This window comes from Hylobates moloch, unplaced genomic scaffold, assembly GCF_009828535.3.
Source record: "Hylobates moloch isolate HMO894 unplaced genomic scaffold, HMol_V3 SCAFFOLD_5, whole genome shotgun sequence".
NCBI classification, from domain to species: domain Eukaryota; kingdom Metazoa; phylum Chordata; class Mammalia; order Primates; family Hylobatidae; genus Hylobates; species Hylobates moloch.
In genome coordinates, this window is record NW_026652280.1 from 154,836,938 (window position 1) to 154,860,881 (window position 23,944).

The 23,944-nt window shown below is 38.1% G+C and overlaps 1 long non-coding RNA gene across 1 annotated transcript in view; it reads right to left on the reverse strand.

Annotated features, from left to right (window-relative positions):
- LOC131383558 (uncharacterized) overlaps nucleotides 1-23,944 on the reverse strand; it is a 174,314-nt gene that overhangs the window by 144,569 nt on the left and 5,801 nt on the right. The window contains exon 3 of the long non-coding RNA XR_009213720.1: nucleotides 19,521-19,561. This is a non-coding gene — a long non-coding RNA (uncharacterized LOC131383558). The remainder of the gene's footprint in view (nucleotides 1-19,520; nucleotides 19,562-23,944) is intronic.

Genomic DNA, 23,944 nt, shown 5'->3' on the forward strand with positions numbered 1-23,944 from the left:
CCTAGGAACTCAAATGAAACTGTCAGCCAGAATACCTATTCATGGCCTTTCAATGTAGTCTGACTTCCACACAGCATGGCAATTGGGTTCTAGAAGTGAGCCTCCCAAGTGAACCAGGCAGAGCTTTATAACATAGCCTCAGAAGTCACATAGCATCTCTTCTTCCATATTCACAGGCCTCTCAAGGTCCAAAAGAGGGGAAAATGGATCCTCACTTCTCAATGAGAGGAGTGTCAATGTCACACTATAAGAAGAACATGTAGGACAGGAGATCTTGCTGCAGCTCTTTTGAAATATACAATCTCCTGCAGGTCCCTTGGTTTCGATATCGAAAAATCTACATTCACATAATGTTTAGTAACAATTAAGTATCTTTTTTTTCTTTTTTTTTGAGATGGAGTCTCGCTCTTTCGCCCAGGCCGGACTGCAGTGGCGCTATCTTGGCTCACTGCAAGCTCCGCCTCCCGGGTTCACGCCAGTCTCCTGCCTCAGCCTCCCCAGTAGCTGGGACTACAGGCACCCGCCACCACGCCCGGCTAATTTTTTTTGTATTTTTAGTAGAGACGGGGTTTCACCGTGTTAGCCAGGATGGTCTCGATCTCCTGACCTCGTGATCCGCCCGCCTCGGCCTCCCCAAGTGCTGAAATTACAGGTGTGAGCCACCGCGCCTGGCCACCATTAACTGTCTTAAAAATGAGACATGATCAGACCAGCAGAGTTCAAAATGGGGTATGTATACTTTGGTGGCATGAATAGTTTCAAGGAAATAATTGCTACATCCTGAACTTAACATGTACTCTTACCTAAAATTTGACGGTCAGAATACTTATTCTGGTCTTTCTTATCCTTGTTATCCTTGTTACACTTTCAACAAGAGGGATGCTTGTCATCCATTTTACCATGGCACATTGACCCTGAGTGTAAAAATCTCCAGAGTTCTAGGATAATTCAAAATATTGGTATTAATGTTGAGAAAGTAAATGACCCTAATAACTGAATAATAAAAACTAGAATTAGTTTCAATTCTTTGCCTTTAACAAAATTGAAAGAAGACCTAATTGAGTTGACAGCTGGTACATCATTAAAAATAATTTTTGATGATAGATAACTATGTGATTTTTGGCATATAACTTGGAAGGAGTTCAAATATTTGAATGACACTGCTAAAACACAACTCTTTCCATTCCCATCTACTTATTTACGAGAATACATTTTCTCAGATCATGTATCTATAAAAACAAAAATAGAATAGATTGATGCTAAGCTTTGACTCATTCTAGCAATAAGTAATATCCAGCCACAGATATATACATTTATTAAACAAGAAATAGCTCAATCATGAGAATAATGAATAGAATTCTAATATATTTTAGTTGTTATGTCTATTATCTAAAAACTATTCATGATGTTTAGGTTAATTATATATTATATGAATAATGAAAATTGAATTCAGAAGAATTCTTAACACCTGGAGTCTACATCGCCAAATTTTTAATTACTTTTTCAATGTACATCCATATTTTTATGGTAGGAAAAGGGTAATTACTAAAAGACTTTGAGGCAGAAAGAATGCATTAAACTAGGCTAAATCCTATTGAAAAAGTAGTATAGAAACAGAAGTTCAGGGTAACTTGTGACTGTTACAGATGAATTAGTTTAAGTACTTTAATATCGATTTTTCATGAGAATCAAAATGGATATATCTCAAAGAAGATACAACTTTTATGTTGATATTTACGATTTGCAGTAAACTATATATTTTACAATGATTTAAGGTTAAATTGAGAAATCTTAGAGGTCAATTTATTTAGAGTCAATTTTAGAGGGATATAAGTTTTTAAGATGTACTTAAGATCACTGATTTATAATCTTAAAATAATCAACAAAACAACATAAAATTTGAACCTGATTTAACAGTATTTTACTAAAGAGTTATTTTTGTTAGTTGAGGCCGGGCGCAGTGGCTCATCCCTGTAATCCCAGCATTTACAGGCCGAGGTGGGCAGATCACGAAGTCAGAAGATCGAGACCATCCTGGCTAACATGGTGAAACCTCGTCTCAACTAAAAATACAAAAAATTAGCCTGGCGTGGTGGCAGGCGCCTGTAGTCCCAACTACTGGGGAGGCTGAGGCAAGAGAATGGCGTGAACCTGGCAGGCAAAGCTTGCAGTGAGCCGAGATCACGCCACTGCACTCCAGCCTGGGCGACAGAGCGAGAGTCCGTCTCAAAAAAAAAAAAAAAAAAAAAGTTATTTTTGTTAGTTGAAAGGAAGTATTTCTGAACATTTTCATATCCTGTTCACCTATACAGTTATTTTTATTGTACATTGTACATGTAATTGTGAGGCAATTGAGTAGCACAATGAAAGATGAAAACCTTGTTTCATTAAACCTGGCAGAAAATTGGTATGGCTGAATTTTATTATCATACCTAAGACTAATTAATTAGAACTGAGATTTCTGGTATTGCCTAGAACTATTTTTACATACACAAAGGAACATGCCTAGAGTGTAATTAGAAATCTCTTTATTATGACATTTTTTAGGAATATGAGGGATATGGAAATATAGAGATAAATGCTTGTCCATTTCTTTTAAAGATTATTAGTGATATTTACTGAATATAAGACATCGATATCTAGATATGTATTCCTTGCTCTTTTGAATGACTCAGTGTCCCGCCAAAAGCAAGCTCGTATGCCCAGCCTCAAATAATCTTAATGATATTATTTACTCCAAGGCTCACAGTTGGTGCCTGTCACAGGGTAGATGCTCAATGTCTGTTTGTTGAATTATTGAATGAACGAAAGAACTGGAATTTATCCAGTTAGTGAGTCAGTCAGGAAGACTTTTCCACTTTCAGAAATGTTCTATTGAAGTACAAATGTACATTGTACAGTGTTCCCAAAAGTCAGCTCATACTCTTGACTGCATCAGTGTCACCCAGAGTGTGTTGTAAATTTAACTTCCTGTACCTCACCTCATACTACTACTGCTGAATACTTTAAGCAACATGAGGTCTAAGAATCTTCATTTCTAACAGTCTCCCCAGTTGACTGACATGCACAGAATTGACAGGAAGCTGGAGAATCAGTCTGGAAACAACAAAAACTAGGGCAGATTCATTCAGAGAATGAGAAAACAGGAAAGACAGTCAGAGGCTCAGGGGGAAAATAGCCTGATGAGGGCACCACTGCTGGAAATGAAACAATGCTAAACATTTGTTTCACCATGTTCAAGAATCCGATTTGAGAAAAGGACTGACTACAGGATTACCAGGGGTCAGGTTGGTACCTTTGTTTAGGGTGAGGTAAGGGCCATGATTAATAGTTTCACTAGACTGTATCAGATTAAGAAGACGTTTTTCTATAAACATAAACCAAAATGCTGGTAGAAATTAGGAATGTTTTCTAGGAAGCCAAAAATAAAAATTACAAACATAAGGCTATACACAATGAAATGGAGTGCCTCATAAAGTAGCATGTGTCCTGTCAACACAGAACTTAACACCAGACTTTCACTCAATCTGAACAATATAGAAAGAATTCCTGCCTCAAGTGCCATTGGATAACCTTGAAATTTGTCTCCCATTCTGAGAGTCTGTTGCTCTGTATTACTAATTGAATTCCAAAATCATCCAAGTCAGCGTTTAAAAATCAATCAAACATTGTTTGAAATCCTTTAGAAAAACTAAATAATTGATTATGATGGTAACGTTTTTGCTTTTACACATTTTAATTGTGTCTAATGATAGAATACGAGGTAATATTTATTGTAGGAAAGAATAATCAATCATCATCTGCTCAGATCTTGGCCCTTCTAACCAACCTAACTCCTTTCACTCATCATATGCCCACTGTTCCATAAAGAAAAACCTCAGTTATCTTATCCTCTACCATTGTCAAATTAGGACATTGTCAAAGAACCACCTGTTCACTCCCAAAAGGCTTTTGCTCTCTTCATATCTTATTTCTTGGCTAAAAGTTTTTTGGCTTAATTTTTGGCCCAAAAAATCGATTGTTCTTTCTTTTCCTCTGATAGATTTCTTCTTTCTTTCCTCTGACAGATTAGCCAATCCCGTTGGCTCACTGCATTCCCATGGTCCTGGGTAAGAATTGCATACTCTTCACCATCCTGGAACCTAATTAGTAACCCCTTCACAACTTGGTTCATGTTGGCCAGATCATTCTCCAACTCCAATTTAAGCAGGAAAGTTTAATTAAATATGTGACATACTTAAATAAGTATGTGACATGGTTGAATATGGAGAGGCCCACTATTTAGCCAGGAAGTAAACTTTGACAAAACATCCAAGTAATTCAGTAACTTCATAGCCACATCATTTTTTCAGGAATTTAAATGTATATGTGTTTGGCTTTTCTGATTCATGTCATTATTCTTTCAATGACAGAATGGACATGGTACATTGCTCTGAGAGGAATACCTCATTACCTTTCACAGTTCTCTGAATTTCATAGTGTTGCCTAAAAATATCTTTTCACCAGAAGAGCCTAGAACAGCACTCAAAAGAGAGCCGTGTTTGCCCTTACACTGATCTTAGTCAGTAGATGCCAATGGATTATTGAGCTGCATGCTGCTCATAAATCAACACACATTATGCTTATACTGTCCTGCATTTTAGTCTTTCATCTATGTACTAAGGGACATTTAATGTTAAACTAACTTAAGAATTGTCTTTTATCTCTAAGGTTTGTTTTGGATTATTTTCTTTAGTATATTTACCAAAGACCAACCTCTTCAAAAATTCATACATACTGATGATCTATGTAACGTATCCAGGGAAATAATTTTATTTCTCTCAAGAAAAATGTTACATATTCATTGAATCAATATTCAGACTATGATGAAAACCAACTTTTTGACAACATGCTGTAGTTGAAGCTTTTATTGGTGCCACAAAGAAGTCAATTCTAAAATAGATCTGTAATAGAAGCTCACTGGCTATTCACCTGAACTCTGTTCACATAGGAGGTGATATTGGTTTAAGTATTATTAAAGCACATGAAAAGATAAAAAATAAGGCTTATGCCATAAAATTAATTCCAGAAAATTGATTTGTTCTAGGTGATACATTAACCTGATAATTTTGAGAATTTCAGTTGTCTAATGCTAAGGTATATGAACTCAATAGACATATAATTCTTACCTGGCAAGAATATAGTTCCTAATTAACATTTGAGGGATAACAGGAAATTCTACACCCGATACCAAAGGGATAACAGGAAAATCTACACCAGATACAGATAAGCAGAATGGAGGCACTGGCTAATAGCACTGAATCTAGGATTAGAAGATCAGATTTGATCTTACACAAACCAGTGACTGTGATACTACATATGTCTTTGAGCCTACATTTCTTGATCTTTAAAATGAAAGCAAAAACACCTCTCTTACAGGGTGGTGGAGACAGTAATGGGAGATAATAGATGTAGAAATGCTTTGTAAATTCTAAAGTGGTCTAGAAATATAAGATACTATCTCTTCTGTTTCTTGTTAGTGCTATCCCATAAGCTATCAAGGCATAGTAATAGTCCTGGAAAGCACAAATTTAAGGCAAAACATTTGTCAAAGAAACCCGATTGGAAGAAGCAATACAAACAAGTTTAATGAACAGTCTTTCCTATGTTTCTGGATACAATGGTAAGTAAAATATTACCAAAGATATTAAATAAAAGCTTCTATTAAAAAGGCTGTGCTAAAATGCACACAAAGTCTAAGAGATCCATTCCATAGGAATTCATACAGTCAAGCCTAGCAATGTCTGAACTGTTATCCAAGCAAACTGTCTCAAAAGTTAATTAATTGGAATTACTGTCGCAACACCAATACAGGTGAAGGTAGTGGCATGCTGTTCCTGGGGTATCTACATGTCTCCTAGGTACCTGTTAATATCCAGTTAAATAAATAACAGGCACAAAAATGGAAAAAGCCATTGCTTATGTCAGTGATAGAAAAAAGAATGTCTAGAAATAAGGAAAGAATTAGTGATAGAGTTGAGCACACGGAATAGCTACCACTTGAAAAGCTATGTGGACTTAGGCTTCCCAGAAGTCCCAGACCTGTCATTCTCCTAGCTACTATCACTCCTTACACCAAAGCTGTCAGGTTTGAATAATAGAAAAGCTTCTGTTGCTTTCTCTGGATACCAAGTTCACTGGGAGGGAGGCAATTTAACTATCCCTCCATAGTCCCGGTTTTTTCTTCTCTGACAGACGCAACGTCTTCCGAGAATGATCTTCCACAGCAATGATGAAAAATGAGAGTTGAAGAAAAAGATTGTCACAAATTCAAACTAAATGATTGGTAAAATAGTTTAATAAGGTAAGCGATATAATTTTAGAGTTGAAAACAATATACTCCAAACCGGAATTTTCTTCTAAGCCTCCTTTAGTTGGTTAAGACTCTACTGTTCTTGGCAGTTACTTAAGCTCAAGTATATTTGATCACCCTTATTATAATCTTTAAATTCTACGAAATAACAGTCACTTGGATAGACAAATTGTGGTATATTTATATACTAGAATATCATCAAACAATGAAAATAAGTGAACCACAGATACATTCAACAGCATGTATGAATCTCATCAACATTGTTAGGTGAAAGAAGTTAGATGTAAAATAATATATTTTATGTAATGACAGGTAGATAGAATTAAAAAATAGTCACCCCTGATCTATGGTGTTAGAGGTCAGTGGAGTTTCCTTGAGACAGAAAAAAAGGTATGTTCTTTGAAAGGGCTGAATGGGCTTTCTGATATTTTGGAAATGTTTTATTTTGTGATCTGGGTAGTGATTTCATAGGAGCATTAACTTTGTAACAATCTATTAAAATGGACACATGTTTTATGCACTTTTCTGCACTTTTAAAAAATATGTAAGTTCTTAGTTTGGCCTTTAAGGTTGACCATGATTATTTCCCAATGTGTTACTCCAACCTACCCTCAAGTTGCCTCCCTAAATATTTTATTCCAACTATGTTGCTTTATTCACGCATCTCAAACAAGGTTGTATTATTTTTTAACCCTGTTCTTTTGCTTTTGCTGTTTCTAAATAGAAGTCATCTTCTATGTCTCTTCATATCAAAATCCTAACCATTTTTCAGAGCTCAACTATACCTCCTTTATGTAGCCTTCCCTCATTTCAGCAAATGTTCTTTTTCTGTCTTCTGAGTTGCAATGATCATTTGAACCTCTCTCACCAATTTGATTTTAATCACCCCTGAATTAAAAATAAGTTCATTTGTTTTATTATGTAACAGGTATATAAATTATTGGAGAGCCAGGAACTATATATATTACATATCTTGAAATTCTTTTCCTTACTTCACAGATTAGCTGTACCTGGTGCTTAGTGGATAATTGAATGAGTCTGTGAATAAACAAGCAAATAAGCCATTGAGTCAATTATTTATAAACATCTATAATTATTATATACCTCTGAAGGGCCCTTGGATCAAGTTTCATCCCAGCCCATGAATAAGTGTTGGTAAGTCCTCCAGTGTCCTCTTGGTTCTGGCCAAAAAATCAGTAGATGAGTGGTGCAAAGTTATATAATATGTTGTATCTTACTACTCCCCAAAAGTGAGAAAGAAATAGACTGAAAGTCTAGAATTAGTAAATACACTACCTGCCCGAGACAAAATTGTGAAATAAGAAGTTGATCCTTCTCTACCTTTCCTCCAAGGATCATGCCTTTGTCCAGTCCCACCTCCACACTGTCATTCTCCCCTTCCTCCTTTATTTTCAGAGGTCAGTAGTGACATCTGTTGATCGCTATATTCGAGTTCTCTAAAGAAACACAGCCAAGAGGATATGCGCATGCAAATTTCCATGTCAAGGGCAAAGCAAGAAGGTTATTGCAGGATCTACTCTGCAAGGTTGCCAAAGGCCTACGTTCTTGGCACATGACTGAGGCAAAGCTTTACCAGATGCCCTTATACCCACACTACTGCCTTAAGGGATGGCAGGGCAGGCAGCCTGACACCTTTTTCCTGAAATGTCCCTCCAGCATCCTCTGCTGAGAAAGGTTAACATAGGTCTCACTTTAAAGGAGAAATACTAAAAGGAATTGTCTGTTATCATAGAATATACATTGAAGGGTAAATTTGGAGCCAAGAGGCAATAACTTGATAACTGGCATACAGGCTATGAGTATTAGTTATGAGAGCCAATAAATTCCCTTTTGGTTTTAGATCTTTTCAGCTGAATTTTCTGAATATTGTACAGAAAGAGTGTTAACTGACAAAAGGCCCAGTCCTCATATCACCTAGAGTAAGGCAGAGTTTTTGGTTGAATATTCTTTTCTGAGTCTTTCTGCCACTATTTTCCCTCAAAATCTTTCTGCCCTGGTACCATTTTTTTTAGTTAGAATTCTACATATTGTCTTTGATATATATATGTTAAAAGCCTGTCAACAACATATTTTTATTTTAATAATAGAATTATAGAAAATGAAGGCTTTAAAACAGAAGATTGATAGAGTTAGGTATCTTTAAAAGTTGATAGAATATCTTAGGACAACTGGCACTTTAGTTTTCTTCAAATAATTAGGCTATAATCTATAATAACAAAACATAGTTAGAATTTTTAATTCAATTAGGATTGCTCTCAAATCTGCCTGGTAATTCTAGAATTGCACCTTGACAACAAAACATGGTCCCAAAAGAAAGCATTTATTTTCAGTAAAAAATAAAAATACCTAAGTAAGCAACTTTAATAGGGTTTATATGAGTTTCCGTTAAAAGTAAGATATCTAATGCAAAAGACAATTGCTTTCTGTGTTATTTTTAAAAACAGAAGTGCCAGAGAGTAGAGGAATTAAGAAAGTAAAAACTTCACACAATGGTAAAAAATGTGTTAGTGGCTAAAATAATTACTTTATGAAGTAGACTCCCAAGGAATGTATAAAAGTTTCCAATTAGACAATATTGGTTCTTTGAAAAGTTTCATTTTAAGATTTAGACTAACATATATCTTTTTTTATTCTTGGTTTCAGCAATTTCTTCTAACTGCCTCAGTACTCTTGTCTTCCTCGGGTTTTATAACCACAAAGTTTATTATTAAAAAGTTTTAGCTCACCTCAAATACTTTCTGTGCTATTTGGTAAAAGTATCTAGGGGAAAATTCACGTAAGAAGAGTAAACCCAATTTAACAGAAAACATGAAAAATTGTTGATGAAGGGGTTTCTGTGTGCGTGTGCTCAGCCCAAAGGAAGCATTGGACTGGCTCTGGGAGTGGGAGGCAGCGTGAAAAGATGTAGTATCTCCTCCTCTGCCTGCTTGTGTTGGATAAATGGATCATTTTATTGTTGGGTTGGCTGAGACTGAACATCAACATTATACAGGAAAGTCCCAAAGGTATGCAGCAGAGGGGATGCTATACCAGTTTCCTTCACTTGATGCTATTAAATGAGCTCACAGTCTGTAAGATAAAAGTTAGATACGCTGAAGGACAATAAGTACCTAGTTTTATAGCAGTACCTTATGTTCAAACTCCTCATGAGTTTATACGTGTTTCTATAGAAAGACTGCATCTAAAACAAAGCTCTTAACAAATGAAATTTACAAGAGAAAACAAGCCCTGTGGATTGCTATACTAATGAGTGTTTTTTTCTTTCAGTAACAGTAGTACAATAGTCACAATGTCTGAACATTCTAAGCCCTAACAATAGATACTATATTTGATTTAAAATTTCATAAATACGTTCTATGCTCATTTAGAAATTTTTTCCTGTGTTACACATAAAGAACATTCATCCATTCAGTCCACAAAAACATATTTGTTACCTTCTATATGCCAGGAAACCATGATTTCTGCCTTTGTAAATCTGTCTAGCGTATGAGAAAGTTTTGCTCTAAAAATCTGTGATTATCATGTGTTAAATGGGCACTACACTTCAACCAGGAATAATAATCATTTCTATATAATGATACAATTTCCAGAGTGCACACATGCATACATATATGTATGGAAAGAGAGAGAGATAATGGTAATATTCAATATATTTACCAACTGCTACAGCACAGGTTCCAACAAAACTAAATGCAAATGGAATAAGATTGACTTTGGAAAAAATCTATAGAACGTAGAATCTCAGCCATTATGTCCACTTGCAAGTATGGTTTAGCAAGCTCCCACTGATCCAAAGACAGGACCTTAAACTGGGACCTTTTCCCCATCTTCTCACTATAATATGAGAACTTAAAAGAGGTTATAATATTGGAAATTGGAAATCAATCATTAATACGTATTTATTACTTTCATACTATGTGTCAGAAACTTTGCCTGGTGTTCAATCGAGACAAGCCTAGTTTCAGGTTACTAAGGAATAAATATAAAATAAACAACAAGCAGGGGGTACAATGAGAGAATATTGATTGTAGTAAAGCATGGCTGAGGAGGAAGTTGTAGAAAGAGAATGGAAAAGCAACTAAAAAAGGGGATCATTATTAGAGCAGGAACTTGCAAGAGGGAGAAGGTTTGAGGTCAAAGGCAAGAGGAAAGGGGTAAAAAAGGAAGAATGACTATGTTGAAGGAGGAAAAAAAATAAGGATGGATAAGAACTGTAAATCAATTTAGAGTTGTAGGAGAAGTAGAATAAGTCCAGAATGATAGGAACCTGGAAGGAAAGAAAGAGGATCATCCAGAATGAAAAGAATAGATGAACTCCAGGAGGAAGTTCATCTTATAAAATTTTCCTTATAAAGGAAAATTTTCCTGACTGTAACAACTATTTCCTCTGTGAAGTAGGGAAGGTAATCTGCGAAGAATAAAGAGTGCAGCATTAAGCACAAAGTTTAAAAAGCTGTAAAAATTTTAAAAAGAAAGCGTCATAGGAAACAGGTAAGTATCTGTAAAGATTTCCTAGAAAAAGATTAAGAGTCCAACAGAGGTGAGAAATCATAAATGTATAAGGTAGACAATCAATGTGGTTACGTGATTTGCTCCAGGATTATTCAGTGCCTGGTTTCAGGATCAGAACAAACAGATGGTTGGGTTATTCTAGAATTGAGGATTAGGAATAATGGAATGAGAAGAAGGTCGTGAGAGTGTTGGCAATTAAGAGCGTCAGTGAGAGAGAGGTTTAACTGAATGACGATGGATTGTCAGCTGGAGTGAATAAGGAAATGAAGCCAAAGAAGGCTTATTGATCAAGAACATGTGAAACTGACAAAGTACAGAAGAATCAATGAGAGTGAAAAGCAGTCATTCGCCTGAATGAAACCCCTCAGGGTATTCTGCAGCCTGGATGATAAAGTGCCGCTTACTTCTTAAAACATACAAGACTGTTTATAATCTTGCCTGCCTCTCAAGCTCATTTCTAATTCCTTTTCCCAAATGCTTCCAGGCATTCTGTATGTCCTGGCAGGCAGACCAAATATGATGCTTTCTGTCTTCATGTTACTGCTGTTCTTTCAAAGGGCTCCTCTTCTACTCCTAAACTTCCTGTCCTCTATTCACTAATGAACTTCTCAGTTTTCAAGACCCACTTCACGCATCTCTTTCTTATTAAAGTCACGTGTAGCACTTAGTATGAAAAAAAATGGCTGCCAAAATTTCCTTCCACCCTTATACACTCATGCCATTACTCCCACCAAAAAACCCCTTGATTCTGGGCAAACAAATAGAATGCTGTAGAACTGACACTATTCCAGTTCCAACCTAACCCAGCTGCCCTATTGCGAAGAAGTTCAGGCTATCTTGCCTGGAGTATGAGATACCATGCAGAGAGAAAATCATAGAGAGGAGAAATTGCATATAGCAACTATACCTCAGACATATGGAGAGGTGACAGCATGCCGGCAGTCCTCACAGCCCTTGCTCACTCTCAGTGCCTCCTCTGCCTGGGCTCCCACTTTGGTGGCACTTGAGGAGCCCTTCAGCCCCCCGCTGCACTGTGGGAGCCCCTTTCTGGGCTGGCCAAGGCGGGAGCCGGCTCCCTCGGCTTGCAGGGAGGTGTGGAGGGAGAGGCGCGAGCGGAACCTGAGCTGCCCGCGGCGCTTGCGGGCCGGCTGGACTTCCGGGTGGGCGTGGGCTTGGCGGGCTCCGCACTCGGAGCAGCCGGCCGGCCCTGCCGGCCCCAGGCAACGAGGGGCTTGGCACCCAGGCCAGCGGCTGCAGAGGGTGTACTGGGCCCCCCAGCAGTGCCAGCCCACCGGCGCTGCGCTGGATTTCTCGCGGGGCCTTAGCTGCCTTCCCACGGGGCAGGGCTCGGGACCTGCAGCCCACCATGCCTGAGCCTCCCACCCCCTCCGTGGGCTCCTGTGCGGCCCGAGCCTCCGGGATGAGCGCCGCTTCCTGCTCCACGGCGCCCAGTCCCATCGACCACTTAAGGGCTGAGGAGTGCGAGCGCGCGGCACGGGACTGGCAGGCAGCTCCACCTGCAGCCCCGGTGTAGGATCCACTGGGTGAAACCAGCTGGGCTCCTGAGTGGGTGGAGACGTGCAGAACCTTTATGTCTAGCTCAGGGATTGTAAACACACCAATTGGCACCCTGTGTCTAGCTCCAGGTTTGTGGATGCACCAATCGACACTCTGTGTCTGGCTGCTCTGGTAGGGCCTTGGAGAGCCTTTGTGTGGATACTCTGTATCTAACTGATCTGATGGGGACGTGGAGAACTTTTATGTCCAGCTCAGGGATGGTACACGCACCAATCAGCACCTGTCAAAACAGACCACTGGGCTCCACCAATCAGCAGGACGTGGGTGGGGCCAGATAAGAGAATAAAAGCAGGCTGCCCGAGCCAGCAGTGGCAACCCGCTCGGGTCCCCTTCCGCACTGTGGAAGCTTTGTTCTTTCGCTTTTTGCAATAAATCTTGCTGCTGCTCACTCTTTGGGTCCACACTGCTTTTATGAGCTGTAACACTCACCGCGAAGGTCTGTAGCTTCACTCCTGAGCCAGCGAGACCACGAACCCATCAGCAGGAAGAAACTCTGAACACATCTGAACATCAGAAGGACCAGACACGCCACCTATAAGAACTGTAACACTCACCGCGAGGGTCCGCAGCTTCATTCTTGAAGTCAGTGAGACCAAGAACCCACCAATTCCAGACACAGTGTGAGTGAGATCTTCTTGGCCATTCCTGTTCATCCCAACCACCAGATGAATGGAGGTGGAGCCCAGTCAACCCACAGAATTATGGGAAATAAGGAATCATTTCTATTTTAAGCCACTATGTTTTGGGGTTTCGTTATTCATTTATAGATAAATGATATCTCTCCCATTTTCAACTTAAGTGTAACTGTTCAAACTTTCCACTGTATCACACTACTGCACCTATAATATACCTGTATTATTTTACTTATCACACTAGGATTGCAAAATTGTTTTTATATACCTGCTCCCTTCCTATTCTGTGAGATGAAACAATGTTTCAGTGCTAGGGTATGTTTACACTATGTGTGTGCATATATGTGTCTGTTGTGTGAGTCTGTATTCTAAGTCCTAGCACACAACATACAATAAGTATTTAATAATTGACTTGAACTACATTAAATATGGATAGAGTTAGTGGAAGGTAGAAAGAGAGAGCTATGAGGTTCAGTCATTAGAATTTTATGGTTTATTTCATAAAACGAGCAGTTCCCTGATTGACACGGAAACATGTTGGAAGTGAAGCTGGCTTAAGGATAGTCTAGGAATTCAAGTGGGGTGGTAGAATCATCAAGGATGTGGACTTGTGGCCTACTACAATTACAAAATTTGTGTGGAATGGAATATGGTGATATCCAATGGGAAGAGACTGTGAACTTCAGAAACAGAGAAGCTGTGAGTAACAGCTTTCCAGTGAAGAAAACGCTCTTAAAGTAATAGTAAACCATTAAGAATATGCAGTTTCAACCTTCTCCCCAATGCATGTTCAAAGGAGAGAAAGTCAGTCTCCATTTCACAGACTTATGTGGAAGTTGTACTTTAACTAAAGGAAGTTTTCCTTTAAGTCATCTGAGTGCACCTTTTCAGTCTCCTCCAGCGACCCCTTTTGTTCCACTGCCACTGAAAGCTTTCCATACAGTCCTCTGCCATTCTCACTCTACATCTCTTCTCTGGGCCATGTGAGCCACTCTCATGGCTTTGATCATTACTGGTATCTCCTACAGCTGAACTTTCTGACTTCATTTCTTTTATGAGTATCAGAACTATTATTTACAATTCTCTTCTGAATATCTCCAGTGTTTTGCCTACCACTTATGTCAAACTCAAGATGTTAAGGGACGAACTGATTATCTGATATTCAAAACATGTTTTTTTCCTCCCATATTTCCTAGTCCAGTAAATGGCATACTGGCCACTCCATGACTATAGAAAGAAACAGCCAGCACACTGGCTAAGAGCTTGGATTCTGGAATTAATCAAACAGAATGTGCTCAAATCTGGCCTTCATAAATTACTAACTGTATGGTAATTCTAGTCTGCTCAGGCTGCTGTAACAAAATACCAGAAGTTGGGTCACTTAAACAACAGACATTGATTTCTCTCAGTTCTGGAGGCTAAGAAGTCCAAGACCAGAGTTCCAGCATGCTCAATTTCTGGTGAGGGCCTTCTTTGTGGCTTGCAGAAGCTGCCTTCTTGCTGTGTTCTCACACAGAGCTACGTCTCTGGTCTCTTCTTATAAGGGTACTAGTGCCATCATGAGTACCTTTATGACCTTATCTAAACCTATTTACCTCTTAAAAGCCCCATCTCCAAATGTCATTACATTGAGAGTTAGGGTTTCAACATAGGAATTTGGGGGGCACACAATTCAGTCCAAAGCAGTAACCTTGGCAAATTACTTAACTTTCCAGGGATTCATTTTTCTCACCTGTTAGAATCTTAAAAAGCTTGTGAAGAGGCATTAAATAAATGCTTATCCAAACCCTCAAAAGTAATCATACCAACTAGATCTCTTGAAGCCATTCTTACCTTCTCCCTTTCCCTTAGTACCCACCTCTTCCAAGCAACTGACTGCCACATTCTGTTACTTCCATTTGTAAAGTGTATCTGAATATATGCGTTTGTCCATTGTCACTTCCACTGTGCTAGTACAGACCTGAACATATTTCAACCAGACTATTCTTGACTTCATCTAACCCATCTTTCACACCATTGCCAGAGATAATGTTTTTAAAAATATAAATCTGATCATATCTTTTTTCTTCATTTTCAATTTTTTTTTTTTTAGTAGCTCCCTGTTTCCTACAAAAATCATGCCAAACTCTCTAGCATCTGATTTTTGCAGTCTTTCTCTGAATTACCTTTCCAGGACCACTCGACATCATTTCCCTCCATTCCCTGTATTTAAAACTGTCATTCTCTGAACATATTCTTCTGCCTTCATGTCTATTTCCTTTACTAAATCCTCACCCCTACTTTTCCCCCTGAGAATTCCTGCTCAAACTCCAAGACCCAGCTCGAATGTGATTTCCTTTCTGTTGTCTTCCCAAAACCCCCAGGTGACATAAATTGCACCCTCATCTGTTTTCCCACAGGGCTGTATACAAACCTGTCTACGCTTTATCACACTACAGTATAGTTATTAATTTACTTGTCTATCTTCCCAGCTAGACTCTGAGCACTTCCTCAGAGGCAAGGATAGTGAAATATTTATTCTTGCATTAAAAGTCCATAATATAGTTCCTGGGAAACACTAGTCAGTATATGTAAGATGCTTGATAAATGTTGGTTGAAAGACTGAATAAATAAACTATGTAACTTTAATGGTGCCTGCTATATATTAAGTTCAAATTTTTCAGGTATAAGTCCAATTTTTCAGGTATATATAAAAAGTAAATCATTAAAACTGGGCATTGAAGGAAGTAGATTATCTACACGTATTTTTCCCAACTTTAAAATTCTATAATCTTATTGTGAATTTGGCTAAAGCTCTTCTCCAGGCATATAGGATTAAAGTCTTGTCTGAGATAGACTTAAATTTGTAGATAGGATCTAGTGGGTTGTTTAAGGTATTTTCCAATTTATTCTATTACATTAACTTTTATAAACTGTATTTTGTGAATTTTATACCTTTTAATTAAACAAAATTGAATTATATGCAATAGCTGATCTTTCAAAATGGTAACATTGTGAAGAAAGTGTTTTTTTCTGAAACCTTGTCAGCTTGAGTGACATGTGAGTACCCAGCACTAAGCATCTGTTAGGGAAATCTTATTACTCTGTGTCTGTCACTAGAAAATTGGAACAAACGCTGCAAGACCTACATACTTAAAATGTTATGATGTGTTTTTAAAATTGCTTTCCACATAAGGTCTTTTATTTTATTAGAAAATTATAAGCAAACAAGGCTTGTTTAATTGCTTTCAAAGTATAAGCACATTTCACGTCAAAATTGTATCACTTTCAACTGCTGACTTGTGTGAGAAAGCTGTCATGCCCTGGTGCCCAAGAAAATAGGGCACCATGGCAGAAATTTCTTACTGAAGGATATAATGTATGCTCAATTAAACCAATACAATGTGTGTAATGGTCTACTTCTGTCTTAGAACGTACTGCTAGCTTTCTGTTCTGGAATCAGAATTTTCCTAATGCCTAGACTTTTTGCTGAATGCCATGTAAGAAGTGATGCAATCTTTGAGTTTATATCTCAGGGAAGGTTGGGCTCTTTTTTTCTCCTTTTAACATTCAAAAATTCTCAGATATATTACCTTCTCATTCTGATAATCTATATATACCCTGCTCCCTTTCCATGCTTCTCTTAGCTTACTAAATACCTTAGCTAACAATTAAAGAAATTATGCATGAAATGTTAAAATTATAGCCAGTTTTTCAGAGGAATCTATTGTTGGTTATAGTGCTATTTTTCTTAAAAAACATTCCCAAGTCCTTTATTTCTTCAAATATCATAGATATCTATATGTGCTTCAAATGAATGGGGAGGTAATAAAATATGATGGAAAAATCCTGGAAAATTCCAACACTCCTTATATTGTTTGTTATTTGACAAGTTTATAACAACTTTGCTTCTCTAAGCCAGCAGAGAGCACCCACAGAGGTGGTAGATGCTAACTTTTCCACAAAATATGGCAATAAACAGATAACATTTAAGATATATATTTTCCTATATATTCTAAGAAAATATCATGAATTCCCCATGATAGAAGGATATTGTATGTTACTAAACTGCCATCTACTGGATTTGTTCACCCAGTACACAATATCATCTATAAATTTGTATTTTTCAAGGAATACATGACTTTTTTTCCCAGCCATTTCCTGACTTTCTTTCTTTCCCTAGTTCTAGCAATGTGTGCTTCTAATGACCAGGAGAAAAAATTGTTTCAACTAATTATAGTCCAACCAAAGTCATTCACATCATTGAAGAATTAGATTGATTATTCCTAGTGTCATGAAGACGTGTCAATTTGAGACAAGAAGAGGTTTAGAGAGGCTTACACTTTTCAGAGTGCCACCTGTCTCCAAAGGGCACATTCATTAAGAAGCTCCAGGTGCAAGTTGTGGAAGCAAAGCAGCATAATGAAGTCCTTTGCCTCCTTGTGCACCTTTTGATTAATAACACCCTCCTTCAGTTCTAGCAGATTGTACAACAGTGTATGCCACAAGAAACCTAAAATACAAGCCTACTTTTCTATCCTTCTTTGAATAGAGTAAATCACCATTTATCTATGACCAGAATCAAAAGAATTAACAAAATAAGGTATCTGTGGCACAATCTACTTTTATAAGAAAAGAACAGCTAATAAGCCGATTGATAATATTTACTTAGTAACAATGTATAATATGTGTCACTGATCAAATTCCACCTAATCTATCTTCTCTGTCCTATATTCACACATGGAAATGCAATTGATATTTGGCCGGGCGCAGTGGCTCACACCTGTAATCCCAGCACTTTGGGAGACCAAGGCAGACAGATTACCTAAGGTCAGGAGTTCGAGACCAGCCTGGCTAACGTGGTGAAACCGTTTCTACCAAACATACAAAAAATTAGACAGGCGTGGTGGCACGCACCTGTAATCCCATCTACTCAGAAGGCTGAGGCAGGAGAATCACTTGAACCTGGGAGGCAGAAATTGCAGTGAGCCGAGATCATGCCACTGCACTCCAGCTTGGTCAACAAGAGCGAAACTCTGTCTCAAAAATAATAATAATAATAATAAAATAAAAAATGGGGAAAATCAGCATTTATTGAATACTATTTACTAGATTTTTTTTTTTTTTGAGACAGAGTCTTACTCTGTTGCCCAAGCTGGAGGGCAGTGATGAGATCTCGACTCACTGCAACCTCCGTCTCCCAGGTTCAAGCGATTCTCCTGCTTCAGCCGCCCATATTTACTAGACATTTTCATGGGCACTGTCACACTTTATCTACACAGCAGCCTTGTAACGTAAATATCGTTATCCTCATTGTCATCACTCAATGTGACTGAAGCTCAAAGTGATAATAAGAGCTAACACTTATTGACTACTTAATATTTTCCTGGCATTGCCTTTATTACTTTAGAAAAATTGACACAATTAATTCTCAAGACCACATTATAGAATACGTTATCACTATCTTCATTTTATTAGAGGTGACTCCAAGAAGCTAAGTAACTTGCCCAACATTACGCAAATAATATGCAATAGAGTCTGGATTTGACCCCAGCAAACTGGTTCCAACGCCTGTACCTGTCAACTTCAACATTATGCTGTTTATGAATATATGTGTGTGTGTGTGTGTGTGTGTGTGTGTGTGTACTTCAGTACTGGGCTATATTGTTTTGTTTCTGGAAATTGGTAATTGTGTATTGTCAGGCATTTTACATGCATTATCCATTAGAAATACACACATATATGTAATATTTTCCCCATTTTACTTTGATAAAACTGAGGTTTGGAGAGTAACAATAATAAGAATAATCACAGTAAATACATTACACATATCATGTGCTAGATACTGTTCATGAGAAGAGTTTTAAACATAGTACATATTTAATACAGACAACAACAATATAATGCATTGTTATTACCATTATACAGGTGAGGAAAAAGAAAGGTAGCACCTTGACCAAAGTCACAAGGCTAGCAGGAAGCAGTGCAAGAAATCTAGTTCCAAAGACTCATGATTTTATCCACTACTCTAGACTTTGAAACAATTTAGAATAGTCATTCCTTGTTTATTGCAGCAAATGTTTGCAACACGCCTTAACTACAATAGCATTCATCACAATCAAACATTTTGTTGCATATCAAGTAAAATAATTATGCACATTTGGTAAAGAGTAAGAAGGAATCAAGCCTGTATAGTTTCACATTGGTAAGGCTTATGCATAGCTTCAATAATGGTAGAACTAAAATTCCTCTCTTCATTTATCCTACAAACATTGAGCATTAACCTTGTTCCAGGTGCTTGGGTAGTGAACATAAGGTTTATTTTATTCTGCAAATAATTGGAGATACATAAAAACAAATAGGTAATTGCAACATAAAAGGATAATTGCTAAAAAGAAGTGTTGCTTCCTAAATCAAAGCCAAAGCTACAAAACACTTTATGTTACCTGGTTTCATCGCTCCAAAAGAGGTCATACACAGGGCAAAACTAGGAAAAGAATAAAAAGACAGAAGAACATTCTTTCATAAATATATAAAATAAGGTGCTTTAAATTGTTAGAATAGTTGCAATTCTATTTAAAATTCTGTTAACAGTTATGTCTGAATCACAGGTGGAAGTTCAAAATAACTTCATGATATATGTATTCCTTGTTTCACATCTGATATTTTTCTTTGAGTACTACTCCTTCCTAGTGGGTTTGCCTGGTCCTGAGTTACCAGGTCCTCCCAGTCTGGCTCATGCCAAATTCAAGCTATCATATTAATCAGAATTTTTAGTTGCAGGTGACAGAACCCCAGTGCAATGTAGCCTGAGCCAAAAGAAAGTGTGCTGACATGACTTAGGTGACTGGGAAGTCCAAGAGATAAGCATGCCTCAGACAGAGCTATATTCAGGGATACAAATGCTATATTCAGAGTTCACTTTCTTCCCTCGCCCCACTTCTTTCTCTTTAATTCTCTCCATCTGTCAGCTCTTATTGTATCTACTTGACTTCCTTTTGTGGGTAAACTCTCTCTATATAGGTGGGTCTCACATTCACATATACCAGGTTAGCAACTCTAATGAAGAAAAAACTTTTCTTTCCTGATAATCCTAAATGAATCCTCGGGAATATTCTGATTGGCCTGGCCTGGTTCATGTATTCATTTTTCAGACAATCACCATGATTAGGTGAGCTAACACACACAATTTGATGATTGAAAAGGACTCACAAAAATCAGAAATAGCATCAAGCTTTCCTAATAATTTCAGGAGTACAGGCAATCAAGAGGCAAAGACAGAGCAGAGAAAGTCTGGGATATTCTGTGTGGCTTTGCCAGATGCTTCCTATCCACTGATCCAGAGTGACTGACTAGGTCTCTGTACGTAGTTTTGCTGATTATTACCTTACAGAGTAGAAGTGTGTAATTTATAATACACCTCCATTTTATACCTCAGAATGTACAAAATGACATGCCATTACATGATATTCTCCAGAGAAGCCATCCATGTCCCCATAAATCAATAGATTCCAGGTTTATTTACTAGAAGTAGTCCTTATCCAGGGAGATCCTGCTGAGGGCTTTCTGTAGAAAGATCTCCTTCTGTCTAAAATCATTATTCTATTTATTAGGGTGTCTAGTCAGAAAGGAGATTAGAACAGATGACCTGCCTTCCTTTCTTTTTCCTAGTGGTGCCCCCATAGGAAAGGAAGTTAATGGTCCACAGGGCTAACTGCTTTACTCCTTTCCCCCATTAGAAGACTGGACATTCTGACTGAGCATCTTGAGACAAGAATCTCAAACTGTGCTCGGGGGTAAAGGAAGAACCATGATTGACAGGCCCCCAGAAGCACCTGGACCGTGAGATGGCGATAGAAAAGCACGTTGAGTAGATATAAACTGTGAGTGCTCTTGTTTATCATACTGTTCCTCTCCAGACAAGAGACTTTCAAGAGTTCTAACGATGCTATAACTTTCCTGTTCCTAAACTTTGTCTATTTCTCTCTAGTTTCTAACTGTGAAAAACTCTTCAGCTATGTTCTGTGACTCATAGATTACAGCAAAAGAACAAATAGTGACAGCAAAGAATGGAAACAACTATGCCAAATCTTGGAGCCTGCAGGAAAGAAATCCAAAAGAATGCTGAATAGGGCCTCACAACGAACCCTTAAGAGGAGAAAGAATATCCTAAGGGTTTTCCATCTAGGCTTATGTCCTCATATCCATTTTCTTACAGAAATCTAAAGTTCTAACATAGCAAATGAATTTCTTTAACAGGCAGGGTACACAAACAACTATCCTACTGACCTGATAATCCCAAAGAACTTTTTCTTTGGCCAAGACAACGTCTATGTTTAGGTTGAATTTGAAAGGCTTTGAACAGCTCTTCATATTCTCCCTCATTCCCTAGTATTTTACACAGGCCTGCTTCATTCATGTTACTGCCTGAATCCTGTAAACATTTGAGTTTTTCATTCACGGTTTAAGACTTGATTTAACTGAAAATCCCTTTATAAGAATGTAAACTTTAGGCCGGGTGCGGTGGCTCACGCCTGTAATCCCAGCACTCTGGGAGGCCAAGATGGGTGCATCGCTTGAGATCAGGAGTTTGAGACAAGCTTGGCCAACATGGTGAAACCTTGTCTCTACTAAAAATACAAAAATTAGCTGGGAGTAGCAGTGCATGGCTATAACCCCAGCTACTTGAAGGCTGAAGCAGAAGAATCGCTTGACCCCAGGAGGTGGAGAGGTGGAGGTTGCAGTGAGCTGAGATCGTGCCATTGCACTCCAGCTTGGGTGACAGAGCCAGTCTCCATCTCAAGAAAAAAAAAACAAGTACACTGTAAACTGTTTTTAGTTATTTACACTAGGATGTAAACAGCTTTTCAACTGTTCTTCACTGTGGAGGATGAGAGTTTTTGAAGAAGGTAAGACTGAAGGAATAACAGGATGGGGACTACGGTGAGCCAGATGCTTAGGGTTCAACATTTAAGGAGGCGCTCATTCTCAAGTGATACCTCCAGGCTCAGCACCTGAGACTGCCTCCTTAAATGTCATACCCTATGTGTGTTATTTGCCTTGCTCTTATCCCAGTCCTTTAAGGATAAAGTTTAACCAGCTTTGGTTTCTGTTACTTGTGATGAAGTACCCTTAATGCATTTCCCTTCCCCACCCATGAACTGAGGGAGTCATTCTTCCTGGGAACACCCATAATATCCTCTGATTATACCTATACTATACTTACAACACAGTTTTCTCACTATTTACACATCCATATGCACCGGCACTCTGTGCGCTCCTTAAAGAAAGAGACTGTGACATAATCTTCTTTATAGCTGCAATATCTAGTCCTGTACCTGTTGAGTGGGTAAGTCAATGAATGAATGGACAAATAAATAAATGAGTGTGTTGTCAGCATTGAACATGCCATACCCGCTGTGGCATGGAACACTTGTGAAATCCTTTGTCAGTAAAAATGTTTTATTTTTGCTATAGATAGATGGCAAACTTCAACCTGCTTTTATTCTAATTGTGATATGATTTTTCTCATAACTTTGTATGTAGTATTTGTATTGTTCCCGTTTTTTATTTAAACATATGTGCTCAAGAAAGAACTGCAGTAGATTTGCAACTGACACCGTATATATGCTTTTGCCCTCAGTCTTCAGCAGGGCCAGCCTCCTTGACCTAATTAGACTTCTCTGCTCCCTGGTAAATACTAGAATTAATTTATAAAGGACTCTGAAACACCAGCTGGCAAAAATCCTATTAATGGTTTCTACAGAATGAAAAGAGCATTTAAGTTGTAGGAGAGTTGTAGAGTGTGTGTGTGTGTGTGTGTGTGTGTGTGTGTATTCACATTTTTTAATGTGAATTTCTAAGAATGTCAATCATAACACATACTAAGTAAACAATGTTTAATAATGTCTTGTCATTTCTTTCAGCACATTTATTTTAAATTCAAAAGAAATCCTGTGTGACAAAATATTCTTAGAGATGTATATTTGGGGTATGTGAGACTTGAATGTCCATGAATACTCACACACATCCCATAAACTATGTCATTCTTAAAATAAAGTTAAAGAGAAAAAGATGGACCAAGACTTTAAGAAGGATGTCTCAATGCTTTGACAAAGCAACAAATGTAGTGGCCTTTTGGAGTATTTTCCTATTTAGAAGCCATGGTTGGCAGAATTTCAAGATGGCTCCCAAGATTTCTGTGTCCTGGTGTACATGCCCTGTATTATACCCTCTCTGTGAGTGTGGGCAGGACCTGTGAATACAATGAGATGGCACTCCTTTGATTAGTTTATGTTATATGGCAAAGGGGATGGAACCATTTCTCCTCTGATTACATCATATTATATAAGACTTTATAGCAGTAGTAGTATATAGTAGTAATGGTAGTGGCGGCGGCAGCAGCCAACTGGAGTGAAGTTCTCCTGCTGACTTTGGAGAAGTAAACTCTGTTTTGAGATGGCCATGTAATTAGGACCTGAGGGCAGTCTCTAGAAGCTGAGAGAAACCCCTGGCCAACATCTCCCAAGAAAATAGGGACCTCTGACGTAAAGTTGCAGGGAACTAAATTCCACTAACAACCTGAATATGCCTAAAAGCTTCAGATGAAATTGCAGCTCCACTTGGCACCTTGATTGTGCCTAGTGAGACCCTAAGCAGAGAATCCAATTAAGCTATGCCCAAACTTCTCATCCACAGAAACTGAGAGGTAACAAATACATGTTACTTTAAGCTTCTAAGGTTGTGGTAATTTGTTACATGGCACTAGTAAACCAATACAAGAACTAACTGCTTTTTTTTTCTCTGGGCACTACCCTTTACTCCCTTTTTCCCACAGGAGTGCCTCCTAGCAGTCAGGTCTATACATTAC